The sequence below is a fragment of the Octopus bimaculoides genome, chromosome 19 (assembly GCF_046866305.1).
Source record: "Octopus bimaculoides isolate indiv1 chromosome 19, ASM4686630v1, whole genome shotgun sequence".
In the NCBI taxonomy this organism is placed as follows: Eukaryota; Metazoa; Mollusca; class Cephalopoda; order Octopoda; family Octopodidae; genus Octopus; species Octopus bimaculoides.
This window is the reverse complement of record NC_142946.1, coordinates 23356015-23368889: the sequence shown is the minus strand read 5'-3', so window position 1 is coordinate 23368889 and position 12875 is coordinate 23356015. Positions and strand designations below refer to the sequence as shown.

Genomic DNA, 12875 nt, shown 5'->3' with positions numbered 1-12875 from the left:
CCTCTGGCTTCGCCCCAACTGGGCGTGGATCGCCATCTTTCAGGTCCCCGGCCGCCTGCTACACCTGAGTCGGAGCAGGAACGCGATGACACTCAGAAACATGGTCACCAACACGCGGACCCAACCTGGGAATGATGCTTCGAGACGTTGTGTGTGCCTCGACGCCGACGCCCGGAAGCACTGGCACCGGCGACGTGAGCGACAACGTGTCACGTTCTCGTTTTTGCTGTGCCGTCGGAGTTCACGAAGTGAAAGGTTCCAACGACTCGCAGTTGACTAGGACTCCTCGGAGATTATGATTCTGAAAAAAATTTCCAAAAATTTCTGTAAAATTTCAATTTAAAAAAAAAAAATTACACTTCCCCCTCCCCTCGCAGTGTACAGCTACTTTTTGCAGAAATTTTGTTTTTCAAAATATGCGGAAAAACATGGAGATTATGATTCTGAAAAAAAAATTCCGAAAATGTTTGTAGTTGGGTTTAGGGTTATGGGGTTAGGGTTAGAGTTAGGGTGTTAGGGTTAGGTAAAAAAAAGTAAAAAATGAAGAAATTGTGGGGAGCCAAAATTTCAAAATGCCGATTTTTGGCAATTTTCCGGTATCTCCGTATCCGAAAACGGGGGTTTTTTTTTGGGGGAAAAAAAAAAAAAAAATTGGAGGAAATGGTGGGGACAGGAGGAAGTCTTTCCCAAAATCGGATTTAACATAAAAAAATTACGTAAATATATCAAACTTGAAAATTTTCGCTTAATTTCGAAATTTGTTAAGCAAAAAGCATCCAAATTATTTCCTTTTAGTTTAAAACTTGTAACAAAAATGCTTTACAAATAAATTATTCGGAATCTGTCAAAACATCAGGTAAAGTGTATGTTTTCCTTAGCACATATGCATATATGCGCGCTTGTGTAATATTCATAATATATACGCGATTTCGGTTGCAATAGCCTTTTAGTTTATCAATAAATTTGTATTATAATCGCAATATCTGTAAGTGAAAGACATCAAAATATTCGAAACTTCTCTTTCACTTTTTTCGACCATTTTACGTACTTATAACGAAAGACCATTTCCATTTTTTTTTAAAAGGAGACATGCAATTCAAATTATCAAATGATAGAAAGGACAACACGATTCAGAGGTAATTGTCAACTGAATAAATTGCCCTAGTGTAGGATGTAGGATATTTATTTTAACCGAATAGATCAATACAGAAGTAATGGGAAGGGAAATAAAAGTACGAGGAGGAATAAAACATCAATAAACATGTCCTTAAGTTTAAATTAGAGAGAGAAATCGTTTTTTTTCTCCCCTATTAAGCTAACACAATGTGCAAATATTAAGGCTGTTTAGCAAGGGATAAAAAAAAGGGGGCAAAAAACACACAAAAAGGAAAGAAAATTACAGTCTAAATGCGTATTTTTCAAAAATATTGGACAGTTCCATTCAAAACTGCTCACTTTATAAATGAAGGATAGGTGTTGTTGATATAAGAATCTGAATTTGAAAATAAATCAAGACAGCATCTGAACTTGTAAATAAATTTAGACGGCATCCAATTGTTATTCTTTCCGACTATTGGGGTAGTCACACAACTTGCTTGTTTGTTTTATATATCACATATATATATATTTTTTTAATCTTTTACTTGTTTTAGCCATGCTGGAGCACCGTCTTAAAGGGTTTAATAGAACAAATCGCCCGCAGTCCTATTAAGCCTAATACTTATTCTATCAGTCTCTTTTACCGAACGGCAAAGTAACGTGTCGGTAAACAAACCAATATCAGTTGTCAAGCGGCGGTGGTGTGCAAACACACACGCACATACACGCGCGACAGGCTTCTTCCAGTTTCTGTCGGCAAGGTTTCGTTCCCCAACGAAACATTGCTGTTCTATTAACTAAGCCCACTCACAAGTCTTTGGTTAACATAAGGCTAGAGTAGGAAACACTTGCCCAAAGTGCCACGCGGTAGCATTGAACACGAAACCATGAGTCGAGAAGCAAACTTCTTACCACACAGCCACGCCTAGAAGCTTTTGTTTACTAATTGCTTGGATAATCTCAGTTGAAGTCTTTCCCAGTTGACCCAAACTTTCCAACTCATCAGTTTTCTTTTCCACATTAATATTAAACATGGTTTTAGGCAGGACTTCCTCAAACCTTTTATTAATTCACTACTACTTATTGAATCAATAATACAATACTAGTAGAACACAAGCGAGAGAGAAATCCAACAAACTTTTCTTCACAGAATTAAGTTTTATCCTGTGTTGATATTGAATAATTGAAAAACGGATGCTGTTATTAAATACCTGGATTTGTAATTTAACAGGTCAACAACATCCATGTCTCTGAATTGCTGACATCTTATTTGAGAGCAGACATAATTTATTGACTAGCGTGTGATTTCCATAGAGACGTTTATTGTGAATAGGTTGAGATCAGTGTTAAAGGGAACTGGGGGAATTGATACTAACAGTATGGATAAAATCGATGAGAGCTGGGATTGTTCTTTTTCAGAATTTTTTTTTTGTCGTCGTCGTAAACAAAAGTTTATTGGATGGATACGCTTTTCAATGGATATTTGGAGAAGTCGAATGGTACAAAAGAAATGTTTTCGGTGGGGATAAAGAATACGCACACCACCCGTTTTCAGCGCAATCCTAACCGCAGAAAACGGGTGGTGCGCGTATTCTTTACCTTCGCCAGAGAGGACAAGGGTCACATTAGAGCCACTCACAGATCAAAACATTCTAGCATGTACTCTGGTTATATCCAATGAATTGGCTATATTTTCTAAAACAGACCAGCTTGGAACGAGTGGAATCTAAGTACATGATGCGATTATTTAGAAATGAAATATTGCTGATGTTTTTGAGAATAATATTTATTTTGGCGATATATTCCAAGGCAGCGAGCTGGCAGAAACGTTAGCACGCCGGGCGAAATGCTTAGTGGTATTTCGTCTGTCACTACGTTCTGGGTTTAAATTCTTCCGAGGTCGACTTTGCCTTTCATCCTTTCGGGGTGGATAAATTAAGTACCAGTTGCGTACTGAGGTCGATCTAATCGACTGGGCCCCCTCCCCAAAAATTTCGGGCCTTATGCCTAGAGTTGAAAAGAATATTCATATATTCCACTGGTTTTCCTTTGAGAAGGTTAAAAAGAAATAGAGAGATCCAAGTGGAACAGATCCATTAAATAAAGAAAAATTCACGTAGGGAGAAAATGAATGCAATAGCAAACATCAACAAGTGTTCGCGTTATTGTGCATAGTTACACACGTATTAAATGTAATTCTTCCTTTGTGTTTTGTATTAGCATAAATGAGATTTTGTTTCGCATTATCTCTATTTATGATGTAATAATGCATTTAAAATAAGATTTTGAATCTGACTGTCACATAATATTTTTGAAAATTTTGCATTCTGATCATAAACTAAGTGAAGTCTAGCTTTTGAATAAAATACCTTTAGTTTGAATATGGCATAATGTTATTTCCTCGTAGCAAACTAACAGTAATAATATCGACTCCTAACAGAATACACCCGCCATAAAAAACAAACAAACAATCAATCAAACAAAAACTTGAAAAACTAAACAATTTCTTGCTAAACCTCGGCTAAGTTATAGATGCGTGGACCCTTTAATCCGTATCAAAGGTAAAACATGGAAAATGCCAAGAAAAGCTAAAGAAATCACAATAGTTTGATATGGATATTTACAGAAACCAAATAAAAATGAACTGTTGACAGCTCAATATGAATTTTCCGATATTCAACAAGTTGATGTTAATATAAAGTTCGCAAGTACATAATTCAATAAAACAATAAAATAAGCTAACATTAGAAGCTTACCTGTTTTATAAAGCAATCTCAAGTTTCGTAGGTAATTTGTCGTATTTTAACCATCATTTAGAAAGCTTTTTACCATATATGTTAGGGAAATCCACGAAGACGTGTTTTCCTTGGGTACGTCATAAATTTTATAAATAAACAGCAATGTTAGCATATATTAAAGGTTTGCTTTAGTGATTAAAAACATTTCTGGTATCGAATGCACGGTAGAAGTGATTTCAATGTGTTGACTGTTTCAATGGCAACAGCTTGACTGTTTTTTGCACTTCGATATCGATATTTTAAGGCCTTGAGCAGAGCACTGCACTATTGTAGTTTTTAAAGCCTCATTACTACTTCCTATAGCTTACTTCTAACTAAACGACGTGGAAGGGGTAAATTTATTCAGTGCTGGGATGAACAGATGTTTGATGTTTTAAAACACACTGACAGGTCAAATGAGATGGTCAAACATAAAACAATTTTCCCTGAAATAACTTGAAAAGTAACACAGAACAAATAAAATGACAAGTAAAATTTGGAATGTGTGTCAGTTGTTTTATAGAGATCTTGTTGAAAAGAAAATATCATCATCACCATCACCACCTTTATCATCATCGTCGTTGTTCATCTCGTCTACACGCATCAGGTAATGCCTTGCTGTCACTCATCTCACGTTCTCTTTCATTCAAATTAACATTGCTTGTCAAAAGGATAACGCTTAACTCAAATATAATCATTTAAGGGATATTCTGAAGAAAGGATAATAAAAGACTAATCAATACTTTTTAGGGGAGTTGGGGTTAGTTGATACCATTGATACAAGTACTAAATATGTAATTGGTTTTAACGACCTGCGAAAAGGTGGAAGGCAAACTTGAATTCAGAAATCAAAGAACGAAAAGTAAAATACCATACATAATGAGAAAAACATCCTCACGAAATGTCGACTTAATCATTGAGGATGCATATTAATATATTTCTTTTCCTTTTTCGTAGCTACAAAACCATACACGTACTGAACAGGACAAATGAAATTGGGTAAAACTATTTTCAGGGTCATTAATGATGTAGTGAAATGACTACAAAAACATTGAGTCTAGGTCACGCACTCAGTTTACAAACTTCTGTTTAATCAATCTTTCAATATTTCAAATGTTCTTTTGAAGACTTAATTTTAAGAAGTTCCTCTATAATAGGCTGTGTGGTAAGACGCTTGTTCCCAACCACACAGTTCCAGGTTCAGTCCCACCCTTGGGCAAGTGCTTTCTGCTATAGCCTCAGGCCGTCCAAAACCATGTGAGTGGATTTGATAGACGGAAACTGAAAGAAGCCCGTCATATGTATGTGTCCTGGGTGCTTTTTACATGGCACCTGTACCAGTGAGGTTTGCTTTGGCATGGTTTCTACGGCTGGATGCTGTAATATCTTACTTAATTTACTGCTGAGTCAATGCCAAAATGTATTTCATATTATTTACAGTATTAGAACCTATTCTTTAGTGAAGTATCACTAAACTGTTCTACAGTGGTATACTTCTCCAAAGCCATCACTTGTTGACTACATAGATTTAATACTTCACATTTAGATTACCTGATGTTAATTGTTTTGGTAAAGAGTATGACTGAAACAGACTTTATTTTAAATGGTTTGCTCAGGAGGAGGGATGTCCCTTCATGAAAACTTTTTCTCCTCCTGAGAATGATGTCATCAATGGTTATTTTGAATTCTTGAACAACTACAAGTCAATACTGCAGGAAAAATGTGCAGTGAGAAAGTTCTGGCAGGATGACTTTTTAGAAAGAAGGATTAGACCAAGTGTTTGGTGCAAGACCTGAAGAGCGTGGGAGGTGTCACAATATACATGATGAGAGGAAGAGAGATGAGCGTGTCTTGTGAGTATGAGTGGGTGGAGATACACACCTAGCAGGCTCCAAGGTGCTGAAGCCATTTCAGGAGTAGAAAAAGCAGAGTGCTGGGACAACATGTCATTTTTTTAGGATTAATCAAAGGAGGATGCTTGAAACAGGGTGGAATACACTGGAGATACTCAGGGTTGTGTTAAATCAGTCAATGGATTAAGTCTACCGATCATTTGATGAAAGGTGAAGAATATATAGGTGAGTGATTCCAACTATCAGTTGGTTTGCTCTCTTTTCAGTGTGATCTAGAATGTATGTATGTATGTATATAAGTATGATGTGGAGGCGCAATGGCCCACTGGTTAGGGCAGCGGACTCGTGGTCATAGAATCGCGGTTTCGATTCCCAGACCGGGCGTGGTGAGTGTTTATTGAGCGAAAACACCTAAAGCTCCACGAGGCTCCAGCAGGGGATGGTGGCGAACCCTGCTGTACTCTTTCACCACAACTTTCTCTCACTCTCACTTCCTGTTTCTGTTGTGCCTGTAATTCAAAGGGTCAGCCTTGTCACACTGTGTCACGCTGAATATCCCCGAGAACTACATTAAGGGTACACTTGTCTGTGGAGTGCTCAGCCACTTGCACGCTAATTTCACGAGAAGGCTGTTCCATTGATCGATCAACTGGAACCTTGACGTTGTAAGCGACGGAGTACCAACAACAACAGAATGTATGTATGTATCACACCAGCTCCATTCTTGATGTGAAAGCAGTATTCCTTTGTGAATTTCATTTGAACTTGAAACAAGAATAACTAAAAATTTAAACTACATTAGTTCTGACTTAGCAGTTGCTTGCTTTTACCCTATAGCATTGACAGGTGGTAATTCAAGCAGTTGTCAGTCATACTATCAAGTACAGCAATGGGCTGGCAAAATTGTTTGCACTTTGAACAAAATGCCTTATAGTATTTAGTTACAGCCTCTTACAGTCTATTTCAAATCCTGCTGAGCTCAACTTTGCCTTTCATTATTCTTTCTTATGAAGCCCTTTGCTCCCCATGGAGATAAACCAACAACAGCATTTTTGCCCCTGTTCTCAGTTTTAGGCTGGCTGTCTGTCTGTCTGTTTCTTTCCAGATGGATCCCTGCTTTTTCTGCTCTGCCTTAGTATCTCACCTCATATGATTCCCTGAGGTTTGGTCATCCTCTCCCAGCTCTTTTTGGTTTTGAGTTGTCATCGATGCTGTTGGAAGGCAAACCCATTTTTATTCCAGGGAAAAGATGGTCCCTATTTTTCTGGCCTCTATCCTTTGACCTGTTCAGTATGGGAGACCTTACCAGGCGTTTGTGCTCACTGGCAGAGCTCTCAGGATCATTGGCATATGTGATCATTGACACACTGGCAGTGCTCTCAGGATCATTGACTCATTGACACACTGGCAGTGCTCTCAGGATCATTGATACATATGTGTCAATGATCCTGAGAGCTCAAGGACTGCTTCATTCACCTTTCGTAAGTGTAGCATTTTCAAGAAGAAGCTGCAGTCATTAGCGTTGAACAATTGGATGTTTTTCTCTTGAGCCTCATCCTGTTGGCAGATCAGCAGAAGTGGCCAAAGAACCACCAATCCTTACCTCTTGCCTTCCAGCTAAGCTTTTCTCTCTTGTATAGCCAAGAGTTTAACAACAGCTATGCCTACATCATGCACACACACACACACACACATATACTTATGGAGGGCTTAGTGGTTAGGGCATTGCTATCCTCTTAATAAGATTGTGGTTTTGATTCCAGGGCCAGATGATGCATTGTATTTTTGAGCAAAATATTTCATTCCACTCAGCCGACAAAAATGAGTAATTCTGTGAGGATTGGCATACTGTCCAGGTGGATAGATATATATATACCTCAGAATCCAGGAAACTGGCCTCACGAGCGAATGACTCAAGAAAGACTTTTCTTTACACACACACACACACACACACACACACACACACACACACACACAAATACATACTCACACAAGTGAGTACATAAATGCAAAACTGTTAATCAAAGCTACAGGTTAACATTTATTGGACAGTTGTGATCATCACAACTGTCCAATGAACAGTAATGTGAAACTTTGAGTAACAATTTATGAAGATTTTTTTGGCTTTAATAAAAAGTATATATTCTTTTATTCTTTTACTCGTTTTATTCATTTTGACTGCAGCCAAGCTGGAGTACCACCTTTAGTTTTTATATATATATATATATATATATATATATATATATATATATATATATCCTGGGTGAATTGCCTCATTCTCTCTCATCCCTGACTTCTTAATTTAGCAAGGTATGACCTTTATGACAGGGTGTGTACCAAGGGTACATTAAGATGACCAGGGTGGTTTGTATGCCATACTGAGTTATAATGCCGCTGCATGAAGAAGTGCTGAGCTTTAATTGTAGAGGATACCTGTGGAAGAGGTAGACTCAGGAGAATGGGGGACAAACTGGTGAGAAAGAATCTTCAGATGCGGGACCTCACTGAGGAAATGACAAGGGACCAGGAGATGTGGCGATTTGCTGTACTTGATATGTCAAGCTAAGTAAAATCCCTGCTTTCCATATATACAGGTTTGTCCTTTTAGGTGCCGGTGCCACTTAAAAAGCATCCATGCCGGTACTGCATAAATGTACCCATGCCAGACATAAATGCACTCAGTACACAGTGTAAAGTGGTTGGCATTAGGAAGGGCATCCAGCTGTAGAAACAATGCCACAACAGAGAGTTGGTATCTAGACAGCCCCCTGCTAGCCAGCTCCATGTCAAACCATCCAACCCATACCAGCATGGAAAGCAGACGTTAAACAATGATGATGATAACATCACCGTGATGTTTCTCAATATATTGCCTTTGTGTCTTTTGTAACTTGAGTATTGATGATCGGGTTTCCTTCACATAATTCAGTGAAAAGTTTTAGTAAATAGAAAGGAAGATAGGACTCTGTTGCAACCAAGGAAATGGCTGTGTTTGATATTTAGAAAAAACAGTTGGTAGGAACTACATACAGTGTATGCAATATAGGTGCACCAGAGGTGTGCACCCATAGTTCACTCATATAGGCAGGCTAATGGTGAATAAAGACTTTGCACGTTGTAGAACAGTTATTAGTACGGGAATAGTTATTAGTCAGTGCACTCATAAAATAAATCTCTTTCAATGCTTGGAAGGCTCTACAAAAGCTGTTGGTAGCTTCTGTTACTTGGACAACTTAATCAGCCGTAGAGGAGGGTGTTCTGAAAGCATAGTACCCCAAATAAGGGCCTGGAAATACAGATCAGAAAGGTATTATTCTCCTAGTAACAAGAGGTTTCTCTCTTTGATATGTAAGAACAAGTATGTTACTTGTGTACAAAGAGAAATGCTGTATAGGGGTGGAATGAGAATGTGTGAAGTTTGAAGTAAAATGAAGCAAGCATGTTTTGCTGTATGTGTAATGTTAATATGCATAGATGACATTGTACAGATGAGCTTAGAGATAAACCAGGTATAAAAAAAAAAATCAATTGGAATGTACAAGAATGAAAATTGCATATAGAGGATAACATATAGGTAAAGAAGTGCTAGGATATACAAGTAGAAGGAAATTGTGGAAGAGGAGGATTAAGGAAGATATGGGCAGAAGTAAAGTCTGATATCAAAACCTCACAAAAAAGATGATGAAAGAATGCAATAAAAAGTGCTGGAAAGGATATCTCCAACCCAAGCAAGCAAGGAAAAACAGATGTAAAATGGATGATGAGGATGACAATAATATATATATATATATATATATATATATATATATACATATATATATAGGCACAAGCATGGTTGTGTGATAAGAAGTTTGCTTCCCAATCACATGGTGCCAGGTTCAGTCCCACTACATGGCACCTTGAGCAAGTATCTTCTACTATAGCTGTGTACTGACCATAGCCTTGTGAGTGGATTTGGTAGACAGAAACTGAAAGAATCCTATTGTAAATATATATATATATATCTACATATATGTGCTTATTCCCCACCACTGCTTCACAACCAGTGTTAGTGTGTTTACATCCCTGTAACTTAGTGGTTCGGCAAAAGAGACTGATAGAAAAGTGCTAGGCTTTACAAAAAAGAAAATAATAAAATAAGTACTGGAGTTGATCAGTTCAACTAAAATTCTTCAAGTCTGTGCCCCAACATGGCCACAGTCTAATGACAGAAACAAGTAAAAAGTAAGAGGTGAAGAAAGATAGATACACAAATGCACATACTAGATATACACTTACTTTTCAAAAGTAAATGGACACTTTGTTTTTGAAAGATTTATTTCTAGAAACAGAATTATGTCATTTGATACATTTAGATACTTAATCTAGTATTAAGTAGACATGTCTCATGCAGTTTTTAATGACATAACCCATTTGATCATTTTACTAACGAGTAACATTTGCACAGATAAAAACAGCATTAGAGGGTGTCTATTTACTTTTGAGATGTCTGTGGAGAATATTGAATGGGAGTAGATCTGGTTGGTGTTCAAGCCAAATGATGAAAGCAATGTTTTGTTTCTGTTAGGTCACCTCAGTAAAGCACATTCTACTCCTTTGGCAAAACCAACAATGACCAATATACAGATACAAATAGAGAGAATGAACTGGAGCCAGTTATGAATATCAACACTAAATAGTTTCAGTCAAGTGAATCTATTATCTTTTATCTTTGACTTGTTTCCGTCGTTAGATTGTGGTCGTGCTGGGGCACTGCCTTGAGGAATTTTTAGCCAAATGAATCAACCCCAGTACTTTTTTTTTCTAAGTCTGGTACTTATTCTATCAGTCTCTCTTGCCTAACTGCTAAGTAATGGAGACATGAACACACCAGCACTAGTTGTCAAGCAATGGTGGGGGACAAACATACACATACACACACACATAAATGATGAACTTCTTTCAGTTTCCATCAATCAAATCCACTCGCAAGGCTTTGGTTGGCCTGAGGCTATAGAAGACACTTGCCCAAGGTGCAATGCAGTGGGTCTGAACCCAGAAGCATATGGTTGGGAAGCAAACTTCTTATCACACTGCCACACCTGCATTTATGTTTTTTTTCTTTAAAGATTTTAAACACCTATAGAGGGCGTCTTTGTCTACAAATTGCACAGATAATCTTAGTTGATCAGAATTTCTCAACTCAGTATTTTATATATTTAAAATCTTAACTTATTTGTATTTAGTATGCACAACATATGCCCCTGCGGTATTTTCTCTCAGCCATATTGTCAATACCTTTCCCTCCCTCCCACTTTCACTCTTTCTTTCTGTCTGTCTGACTGTATGACCATTTGCCTATCTCTTTCTGCCTCTATATATATATATTTGTATGTATTTATTTATACACACACACACACACACACATGTATGTATATATGCATGTATGTATGACAAAAAGTAGATATACAGGATTGTCCTTTTATTGCAATATGAAAATAGAATAGCATAGATATTAAATAATTCAGGGACACAATCCACATCAAAAACAAGAAGGGAGTTCATGTGAACATATTTAATGCATGAAAGCTTAAAACACTAAATACAAATTAATATGCAGTGATAGAAAATATGGTATTAGCCAACGACAAGTATTACTTTAAGTTGTTCTGACAAGTATGAAAAACAGATGCAGACCTGCTTTTGGTCTTATTCTGACTTCAAATTGAATGCAATATTTTACTGGCACTACAAGGTAGTGAGCTGGCAGAATCATTAGCATGCCAGGCAAAATGCTTAACAGCATTTCCTACACCTTTACATTCTGAGTTCAGTTTCTCTCAAGGTCAACTTTGCCTTTTATTTTTTCGGATCAATAAAATAAGTATCACTTGAATACTGGGGTCAATGTTTTTGACTTATCCTCTCCCCTAAAATTGCTGGCTTTGTGCCAAAATTTGAAAGCAATATTTTACTGGTATCTATTTTGATATTTGTAATATTGTGATCATCTAACATGATCCAGATAAAAGGATTCCAGATAATCATTTCCAAGGAGAGGAAAAACAGGTTTGAAATATATTAGAAATGAAATAGAAAGAAGCAGATCTTGTTTGTTTATCATCAAAGATCAATTATTCTGAATCCTTTAATTGAATGGATGGTAAATATAGAATTGATTGCAAAAACTACATGCCACTACATGTATGAACATAAAATTCATTTAAAACATGAATGCCAATTTGCTTCATTACTCCATTAGTGGATGTTTGAAATGTTATTCTTTTGAAAACTTGATGTCAGAAGCATGGTGTAATTTAATCTTAGTTTAATGACTTAAATATAATGATGAAGAATTAAAAAAAAAATCTATTTAAATATTGTGGGAAAGAAGTAGGATATCATGTATTCACACATACAAGCTGCCTAAACATGTTCAAACCTGAACATGTTCCTCTCTTATGCTTATTATGAATATAATTAATAATTACTAAGTAATAGCTTATTATAATGACATGTTATGTTATGCAAATCTTCTTGTATTAACAATGATGTATTATTGTAAATTCTCATGAGTTTATATAAGAATTCTGCTTAGAAAATGAGAACAATCTATTTAGTATCAATAAAATGATTACTATTTCTGAGCGTAAGTGAAATGAAGGATATAATAGTAATATACTGAGAAAGATGAGCTATTTCTGTTCTGATGTATTAGTCTTGTATTTTGTCTTAGTAATTTTCTAAAAAGATAGTTTGTTAAATTCATGAATTACATTATTTTATACAAGAAAACAAAAAGTGCATTCCATGTCAATGATATCACATCATGACAAAAATTTCTTTTTATAAGAAAAAAAAGGAGGAGGAGGATAGGAGCTAAACTTTCAAATGATCAAAGAATAATCAAGATAGGGTTGGTCATACCAAATTGATGCAAGAGCAATGGGTTAGTTCTGTTGATTTCTACCAAATGTTTGATTGGCTATTGTTGTTCTTAGTCAAATCTTATTAGACTGTTTAATAAAAATAGCAAATACAACAACAATAGTTTTAGCAACAAAATGCATATAGGATTAATATAATACTAATTTGTAACATTTCTTCATAATTGATTTTTCAAAATATTAGCCTAATATAATGTAAAGTAATTAATATTATCATGAAT

At 36.3% G+C, this 12875-nt stretch overlaps 1 protein-coding gene across 2 annotated transcripts in view; it reads right to left on the bottom strand.

Annotated features, from left to right (window-relative positions):
• Positions 1-12875, bottom strand: part of LOC106873101 (uncharacterized) — a 173174-nt gene that overhangs the window by 145881 nt on the left and 14418 nt on the right. The window contains exon 1 of one of the 2 annotated variants that reach the window (XM_014920328.3): positions 3855-4202. The exons of the other annotated variant lie outside the window; for it this stretch is intronic. The gene's annotated coding sequence lies outside the window, so the exon portion shown is untranslated. Of the gene's footprint in view, positions 1-3854; positions 4203-12875 lie in introns of those variants that run through there. 2 annotated transcript variants of the gene reach the window in all.